This window comes from Hemiscyllium ocellatum (genome assembly GCF_020745735.1).
Source record: "Hemiscyllium ocellatum isolate sHemOce1 chromosome 27 unlocalized genomic scaffold, sHemOce1.pat.X.cur. SUPER_27_unloc_4, whole genome shotgun sequence".
Taxonomy (NCBI): domain Eukaryota; kingdom Metazoa; phylum Chordata; class Chondrichthyes; order Orectolobiformes; family Hemiscylliidae; genus Hemiscyllium; species Hemiscyllium ocellatum.
Window position 1 is genome coordinate 711,028 of NW_026867509.1, and position 9,985 is coordinate 721,012.

Genomic DNA, 9,985 nt, shown 5'->3' on the forward strand with positions numbered 1-9,985 from the left:
TGACATGAGCTCCCATGGACGTTCATGCAATGGTATGGCCTTTTAGACCTCAGTGCACAAATCCATGTCTTACTTTCCTCTTGTAGACCCTTGGTCGCCACGTACTAATATGGTCATGTAATTGATTTTCCCTGTAAAACGAATTACTATTCTGTGATACGATGCAGTAGATCAGACGCTGTATATTTTAAAAGAGGTCAGTTTAGTGTACATTAAGCTTGAGTATGTGTGCGAGTATATTTCATAATTTTGTCAATTCTCATTTCTTTCTGCACTGGACGACGTATCACAATGCTTTCGAGTGATATTGTCGAATTGAACTAAAATACACGTGTCCCTACTTTGTGGCTCTAAGTCTAAGCTTCTAGACCGTTTCTCTGTTCCCACTGTGCAGCTCTATTGCATGCCAAATAAATATTTGACGTGACTATGTTATCATCTGTATTGCACCAGGCCTTGTTTCACTTTCAATTTCACGAGGTTATAGCTATGCTCCTCTTAGACTACATACCACATACTGCAATAGACCATGTCTGAATAGTTTTTATTTAAGAAAAGGGGGAAGTGTTGCTGCTCATATTTGGTATCAATGCTGATCACTAAAAATAATGTTGTCGGATGGATCAAGCCCTAACATGATGGTTACTGCAAGAGACCATACTTTATTTTTCTATCACATTATTCCTATTACTGTTCCCTTATATTGAAAGTGCCTCTAATTACCAGTGGTTTGATACAATATTCCTCATCAAGATAAAGTTTTCTATTTCACATGTTGTCTCACTTATTTATCATATAGCAAACTCCTCCCCAAATTTCGAGTTTTTCAGATTATGAACCCGAAGTCGAAAAACTGAAGACTTGTCTGTAATTTGCTGTGGAAGAATCACTCAATGTTCTATGAAAAAAAATGCCAGTAGAAACAGAAAATCCTTCACGAAATTAAACTTTAATCTTGCAAAAACAAAGCTGTGGGACCCAACAAATTGTCTTCCCTGACTCCCCACAAGCTCTTTGTTTTCTGCAATTTATATAGCTGTTCTTCCCGTGCTTATCAGCTTGCATTAGCATAACAAATCATTCTGTCTCACTTTGTCTTTCTAAACTATTCATTGTCTGTCACACTGTTCCCTACATTGCACTTAACCTATCACATCACCCCACCATCATCTTCAACATGAGCTCTTCTGCCAGTATTTTAACTAGCCTATCAAAATGCACTGCCATTATCTGTTACTGGAGCCCTGTAACATGATCTCGGGCATACATTGCAACACTAAGCTAGTTACATAACTGGCAGAGTAACATTCATTTATTCCCCCCTTTGAGACTGATAGGCCTCACACAGAGAAATAATACAAGGAGGCAGGACGCACAAAGGTCAAATAGATCGGCAGAGCCGAAAAATGGGAAATAACAATTTTCAGGTCCAAGTTTCAAAGGAATCTCCTTCCACATCTGGAGTCACAGGCCAAAAATGCGTCCCAGAATAAATGGAACAGGAAACAAAATGGCCCAAAGACCCTACACAAACAATATGCTCACACAACGCATGCAAGTCAGACCGGTCCATCCGAACAAGGCTTCAACACCTCAGCAGGTGGCAGATCATGGTACTAGAGTGGCGAAGCTGCAGTGGAAGAGGGGGCCTAACGAGAGTACACTGGAACAACAGGGAATTGTTGCGCAGCAAGACACACTAACAAAGACTTAATAAGAGGTCGAGCACAGCAAAACACAAAGTCAACAACATGCACCACAAAACCTGCAACAATCCCAGTCTTAACAAAACAAGCCCCACTCCCATCCGCCCAAAATTCCATCCAACCAGTCGAAGGACCGATGGCCATACCTAGCAGTCTTCTTAAGCGCCTTCCATAAATTCCATAGCTTACCCATCACTTGTTAAAAGATCTGTCCAGGCTAGTGTTAATGGGAATCAAGGTACAGCAATGTTCCCTAGTCAGTGCACAGAACCCATCTTTCTCAGCCAACCACCAGTTCAAGTCCTGCCTCATCCGTCACGCAATTCGACTGGTCACATTCAATTGATCACACAATGCAGAGAGGGCATCATCAGGATAACTAATATATCTCTTCTGACTGTAACAGATAGAATTAACCTACTCAATATTCTTGCTAATACCAATGGCAGGGATAAGCAACTCCCAGGCCATGGCAATCTCATTTCTGGCCTTGAACATTGGGGATATCCCTTCGCTAACATACCCACAACATGCATTGCCGGATCAGGGAAGTACTCCCGTTTAGAGTGGTGCAGAGTAGACTGGAATGGGACACTGGCACTATCAAGTGAGGTCTGTCAGTCCGCCAAATCGTTCGACCCCAAGTCAGCACAGGAACAGAAACGTTCAGGACGGAGATGGGGTATTAATTGACCTTTCCCAACCCGTCCTCAGTCACACAATTAGGAGAAATTACACCTTCCAGAAACCGACAACCCCAGAGGCAACAGTATCTCCGAACGCTGCAGTCGCCGAGTGTTGTGGGACAAATAAAGGTGTATCACTCAGCACGCCCTTTCAACCATCGCAGTCCATTCTCACCCCTCACATACCTCAACCCCTGAGTCCATCTGTGCAGTTGGGAGCATCCTGTTCCAGTGATCAAGATGATATCAGGCAGATCTGCCCTCAAATGAACGGCAGTAGGTGACGCCCTGATTGCCATAAAAGAACCCTCCCTTCACGGCTCATTACACTATCTCAGGAAAATCCGTACATACATCAGATATCGTGGGGCAAACGGCCCCTGCCTGTTACCAAACATTGGATCCAACAGTATTTCCTGCGTGTGGATAAGCCCATGTATCATAGTTCGCCGTTGCACGCACTACTTTTGATTATGTTCCAATTCTTCCATGCTGGGCACGTCAAACAAACCCCTCCACTCGAGCACTGGCATCAGTCCACCAGTAAGCATATCATGCAGCACTAAGTTAGTCATGCGGTTAGTCCGCATATGCTAATGCATTTGTGCCAACGGCAGGGAATCGACCCAGTTAAGATTGCTGGCCACACAAGTTTTATTCAACTTATCCTTCAAATTAACAGTAACCCGTTCCACCATAACCTGCGACTGGGAATGATATACACAGCCAAACCTCTATTTAATATGTAAAACCTGTCGCACCAACTCAGCCACTTTCTAGATAAAGGCAGACCCATCATCCGGACTGATCTCAGACAGTCTTCCAAACCTCAGAATAACTTATGTTGTTAAAAAGTTGTCATTGTGCCTTCCACAGAATCCTTCGACGGGATCGCTTCTACCCAGCTACTAAACCTGTTAATGACCACCAACATACATCTCTTCTTTCTCACCGTCTTTATCGTGTCCACATAGTCAATCACCAAATGCTTAAATGGCTCTTCAGGTGCAGGTGTCTATCCTGTAAGGGTCGCTTTTCCCTTTTTGACATTATTTTGAGCAAAGACATCACATTGCAATAATACGTAATCCATTGAAGCCTACAAGGTGGCCAAATGCCATCGCTCTTTACCTTGCTCAGCAATCTGCCTCTGGCACAATGATCAAACCCATGTGCCTTTGTGATAAGAATGGTCAACAAAGGGCTGGGCGCCACCCACAAACTTTCCTCTGTGCACCACAGGCTTTCATTGTTACGCCTGCCTCCTCCTTTGCCCCCACACCAGCGCTCAGCTATGGTCGGCTTACGTTGCATTACAATGATGTCGGCTATCGTTGGCTCTGGATCAAAACACAACTGGTTTGCAATGACATCTGAAGCACACACAAAAACCAGTCTAGCCGCTTCATCTGCTGCCTGATCTTCCTTGACCACCCTATCACTACCTATCTTGTGTGCCTGTTACTTTATAAAAGCTGACGCTGAAGGCATCGTCAATAAGTTCATCAACACGACAATCCACGCACAATGTTGCATGGAATCCTCATTGATCTTTTGGAAACCAGTTTGTTTCCCTGTCGCTATAGCTACACTCTGTAAATGCTGCGGCGTGACCACCTCGCAGTGCCACCGCTCCCCTACGACTTTACTTTGAATCTCGTTAAAAATCACTGTACAATGCACATCAGACTAGGGTGGCAACGCCAAAGGCAGTAAACCTAAAGCCTCTTTCCTCCATTATTTCCAAGTTTCCCAAATATAACCATCTCTGTCGTCGATACAACAGCCTTTCTGGTTTCCTGCAACATCAACTGAGAATTCGCTATACCTACAGCAAATCCCTTTTGCGTACACTTCAATTTTAGTTCTCACTTCAAAAAGGCGTCCCAACCCAGCAAATCAATTGGTGTCACCTCAGGGACTAATACAGACATGACGACTGATTTGTAAACTTACTGGAGCTGTAAACCTTGTCAACTGCAGTTTTTGCAATGACCCTATAGTCCCACCAAACTTTCCTGATATGGAAAGGCGGGGGGCAGATTGCGGTTGAACACAAGTATAAATTGCTCCAGTACCAATCATCATAGGAATAAACTGTCCTTTCAACCTAACCTGCACGATAAAGTTCTAGTTCAGCCTCCCGTATAATAATAGAGTATTGCCCCTTATCACTTGGGTTCTCTGTGCACCCCTAGCACATCCTGTACAGATTAACATGCCTATTGGGCCTGTAGCGATTTTGTGGGGAGACAGTCGGTCATTCCTGAACCATAGGTCTACCCTGGGGCCGGGAGGTCCAATAAAGGCAAGTCCTTCCAAAATGACCAGGTTGAGAATACTCCAAACACACTATTTCTGATCCTCCCTAAGTCTGACCTCTCACCATACCTTTTGGCCACTCACCTCTTTGCCTCTGTCCTGGGGGACCTCAGTTCCGTCGAGACTGTTAGTTAATTTTATATTGCCCTTACTATGATATCCGTGTAAAAGTTCCTCCAAAAACATGTATTATCGGCTTTGGGTTGTCTGGCTCTTGCCAGGCGACGATAACGGGTTTCCCTCGACAAGCATGTTGTTCATTTCATCGGCGCTGAACATCCCAGTTGTCACTGGCAACAGAATCTAACTTTTTTCTCAGTGTCTTTTCAAGTTCCTCGAGCTGTGTTTGCATCAAATTTCTTATCATATCCTCCTGCTTTCAGAGAGCTTCTTTTTGTCTTTGTGGTACCTTTCGACGGCACGGAAGATGTGATCTCTGAATTCCTGACGGGCCTTGGACATCAGAGACACTACGTCCTCTAGCTTAGAATTGAATTGAGGGGGAATTGCCTCAAAAATACCAGTCTGAAACATAATAATCAACAGCTGACTAACTTCCACATCGTGTTCTGTATCAAACTTCTAACTTTTCAACTGGTTTTCCAAATAGGCGCCTATTATCCAGTGTCTCCCAATGGATCCTTTCTCAAAGCATTGGGATCGATCTTAGGCGAGTCCAAGGGCCTTCCATTCCCTTTGTCTTACTCGATCAAACCCAGCACCATCAATCATCGGATTGTCCACAACATTTTTCAAGTAGGCTCAGTCAATTATCTTTCTTAAGTTGGGGGTCCCACCACCCGTATTGGCAGGACCTTCAAATCCCCCATAGCCAACAACTGTCATGCGATGTATTCTTCAAAGGCTCTAATCAACTTTCCTACTCCATCATGCAAATTTGGCAGCACATTTATCAGCCTTTCCAGATCCTGGGTTCCCCAAGGAATGTTTTGCAGCTGTCTCCCTCCTTTTATAAGCAACGGCAGCAGCTTCCCCTCTTGGAACTTCTTGCCCACACTAAACTTGCTACTTTGTGATTCCGCATCAGACTCCAAATCTCACCTTATTTGTATTTCCTCACTCTACCACTCGCAATCGTCCCTTACTCATCCATCGGTTCTTAAGATTCTTCAGTTTCAACTAATTAATAAAAACAATTTATTCTAATTCGTTTTGCCTAAATTATTCCAGGACTGCATCTGCAGAATGCACTCATCATTGATGGTTTCTTGAAAGAACATGATAAACACCCAGTGCTGATCTCAAACGTCGAACATGACATTCATGGTCCTGCACTGATAGTGAACAGCCTGAAGTTGTGACACCGCATGTCTCAATGACAAGCCCTAACGAACGGTTGACGTCTTTGCTGCTGGAGTGCAATGGTCAACAGAGTGCATGCGCACTAATCCTGAATGCGGAAAAGAAAGCTGTGAGTAGCTCTTCAAAATTCACAGGGATGGAGTTGGTAAAATCGTTTAGCAGGGGATTTATCCACGGGCAATTTAAACCAAGAGGAAAAGTGAAGTAAGGCTGGAATTGCGAAGTAACGCATGTCTGGCAGCATCTTTGGAGGCAAATCAGCGTTTCGTTTCCAATAATGCATAAGAGTGGTTGAACTTGAAATGTTAATTGTAATTTACTCTACTAAGGTACTGCTGGACCTGTTAAGCTACTCGTTCGTTTCAGATCTCCAGTCTTTGCATTGTTGTACATTTATTCGAGAGAATATTCACTCCTGCACGTCCATTCTGATCTGGTGTTGAAGGCTTTAATTACGTTTTATTTCTGCAGTGCATTTGAAACAGATACTTGGTAGCTGTGAAACTGAGCTCATCTGTCTCATCAAAATCTGACGTAGTCATTAAAGTCATCAAGATCTGAACATCATGTATTTTGAAGTTGGAACACCAACGTTTGTTCCTTCCGCCTACAGGCAAAGAATGCAGCAAAGAATCAGAGTCATTAGGAGATAAACAAACTTCAATGGGTACAAATGTATCGGAGCCAGATAAATTGCAATCAAAATCACGGGTGAACATTGAACTGCTTTCAAGCAGAAGTATTTCCGACACGATTAAGGTTTATTCCCATCAACGGTGCAGACAGTGGTCGCAAAACCAATGCCATTTTGAAGACAACATGCAAAAGCAAAATTAAGATTCTCAGGGGAAAAGCACTTGTGACAAATATGAGGTTGATAGTTCAATGACAACCGGGAATAAGTGAATAAATAAATGTCAGACCAGACATTGAAAAGATGACCGAGGCTCAGATAGATTTGAAGCAAATCTCTTCAATAATCATTTCACCAATAAATGTGCAATTAAAAGAACACGTATTGAGTGTAAAGAAGACTTCAAAAGATCATCCAGACTCGAGAGATTCAATTTCACCTACGCAATGGATTGTGGGAAAGAGTTCAGATACCCATATGAGTTAAAAATTCATCGACACAGTTACACTAATTAGAAGCCATTGATTTGTTCGAAGTATGGAAAGGAATTCATCGGGCCATCACGTATGCTCTTACATCACTGCATTCACACTAATAGAAAAGAGACCTTTTAAATGTCCAAACTGCCAGAAATTCGAAAGTCACTCTGGTAAACGTATTCTTCATCAACGTGTTCATAACGATGATAGATTGTTCTTCTCATCTCACGATAGTAGTAGGTTCAAGAGATCGCCGCAACTCACTGTACATCCGCGAATTCAGGTCCCGCGACGCCATTCTCCCGCCATGAGTGGGAAAATATTTACCACATCATCCTTACATCTAACTCAACAACGATTCGTCTTCTAAGTACAACGCACTCCTCTTTTGAGTGGGGGAAGTGATTTACTAATTTATCTGAGCTGCTGATACACACCGGCGTCTTCACACAGAACGACGCTGTTCATCAGCGCTGAATATGGGGAAACAAAGTCATTGTAATCCAATCAGGTCATACAGCAACAAAATCACAAATGCGATCTCATTCATATTTTACAACACATTCTTGCAGGTCTTGGGGTAGATAATGAATCAAAACATTTTGCAAAATACCTTAACAAGTCTATTTTCGATTAGTCACTGAGAAAGTGACCATACAGACATCCAAACTGTCAGAAAAATCACGCAGTTTCTAGTCGTGGAGACCACGATTCCCAAGGGCGTCATGAGAAAGAGCTTTCCACTGATCTGATTTGATTTGGTTTGATTTGTTTTTGTACTGGAGGCATCGATGACCTGCTGGTATATTTTAATGGTAGTTGGTTCTGGTGGAATTGAGGGGCAAATCATTAACCAGCGACCTATGCAGTGCCTCAAAGGTTGGCAGAGTAGAAAATAAAAAAAAATTAAGAAAAGTTGAGAAGTTCACTTACAATGTCCACAAATGTCGACAATGTCAGTGATTCTGAAAATAATTGCATTTGTTTTAACTTACTTTACATAATGTATTAATGTCTTCCCGAAACTATAAAGGTTTTGGAGTTGGATGCCACACAACAGTTTAAGATTCACATCGTCATTTTGGTCTAGGGTTAGAACTCCTCCTGTCAGTGTAATCTCCTGCAGAAGCAAACCCTTTCAAAACGTCTTCACTCATCTCATTCATGTCTGTTGTGCATTCTTGATTTCACTTGCTTCATGACTGGAGACCATCTTTTTCAGTTGCACATGACAGAAGCTCTAAAATTTCCACCATCAATTATTCCGATTCTATAAATCCCTTTGCTCCTTAAATACACGACTGAACCAATTCCTTCATGATCAATCTATCTGTCATATGTTCTAGTACTACCTAGTCAAAACAAACAAAACATTGTGGAACTGCAGATCTGATACAAAAACAGAAAGTGCTGTAGAAGCTCAGCTTGTCTGGCAGTATCTGTGAAAGAGAAACATTTCTTATTCAAAATTACTGTTCTCCAGTACGGACAAGACGTGGAAAATTGCTGGAGTTTAGAATTAGAGAAGGGTGTGCAATCAGTTTTTCCACAGTGTGAACTTGATGATGCTTCAACAGGGTGGATGACTGAGAAAATCACTTCCACAGTTCCAACAAGTGAAATGCGTATTCTCTGTTTGCTACCAGCAATGTGTTTTCTGAACAGAATGGCAATTGAGCCGGTCGCTACATACTGCAGTATATCCTCCACGTTAGGAATGCCGTTCAGAATAGAACATTCATTCCTGTCTGTTCCGCTGGATCAGATGTTTGGCGTCAGCTTTGTCCATCCAAGCAACACAGTTACAGTTTCTCTGCACTGTAAATAAGGCTTTTTCATTCAATCTTCCAAAACAGATAATATTCAATTAATGATCAATTCAACGACTTCACCCGGTTCTGATAAAATGGATTGTTCAATTTTCCATCCATCCGTCAATTTTCCTCTCCTTTCCATTGCCTGTGAAATTGATACTTAATGGAAAAGAGTCAGAGAGAGAACATTCAAAAGCACAAAGGGAGGTTGTGAAATTGATTTGAACGGACCTGATAAATTCTTGGGAAATTTCCCAGAAAATTTGAGTAAGAACAGCCGTTGGATTGTCATTGATTCATGACTTCTTATCTCATAATCTTCACAATAATCTGGCCTCTATTGAAGGAGATACGGGCAGGGAAGGTAGAAGGACAAGAAGTGGGCTCCTATGTTCCTACTGGAATGTTGATATAATCTCTCGAACCATCCACCTCCGTCAACCGGAAGAAACAGGGCAGAAGATCTCACACTTTCCGCTTCAAATCACCCAATGTCCTGTCTTGTGTAGCATCCTGTACTGGAGGTATCGATTACCAGTCATATCAAGTAGTTCTTTCCAGCACGGAAAGAATGTCTTCGGCCCAGAATCAATGCATCAGCTTGAGTGCCTCTACTCAAGAACTGGATCCAAAGCCTCTCTGTGAGACGGAACACCTTCATTACTTGGTCATGTTTGTAAGATTCAAACAAAGTGCAGTGGTATTCGGATAAAACTACAGCCTGGTTCCAGCAAAGAAAGGATGCCTTCAACCACTCCTCTGTCCGTGTTACATTCCCATTCTTTACACTTCACTCTTCAATTTATACTGCCTCACGTCGTTCTTCAACAAACATATTGTTACAGAATTTTGACACCAGGGATAATAAAATGAAACCAGAACCTCTTAGCTCTGTAATAAAAGCTCTGACAAAGTACAGTGACCTGATCCAGTAAACGGATAATACAGCCACTTAGTTCCAGCTCTATTGTAACAATCTGTGTCTTTGGACTTACATTGGTACAGCTTATTGCATTCAATC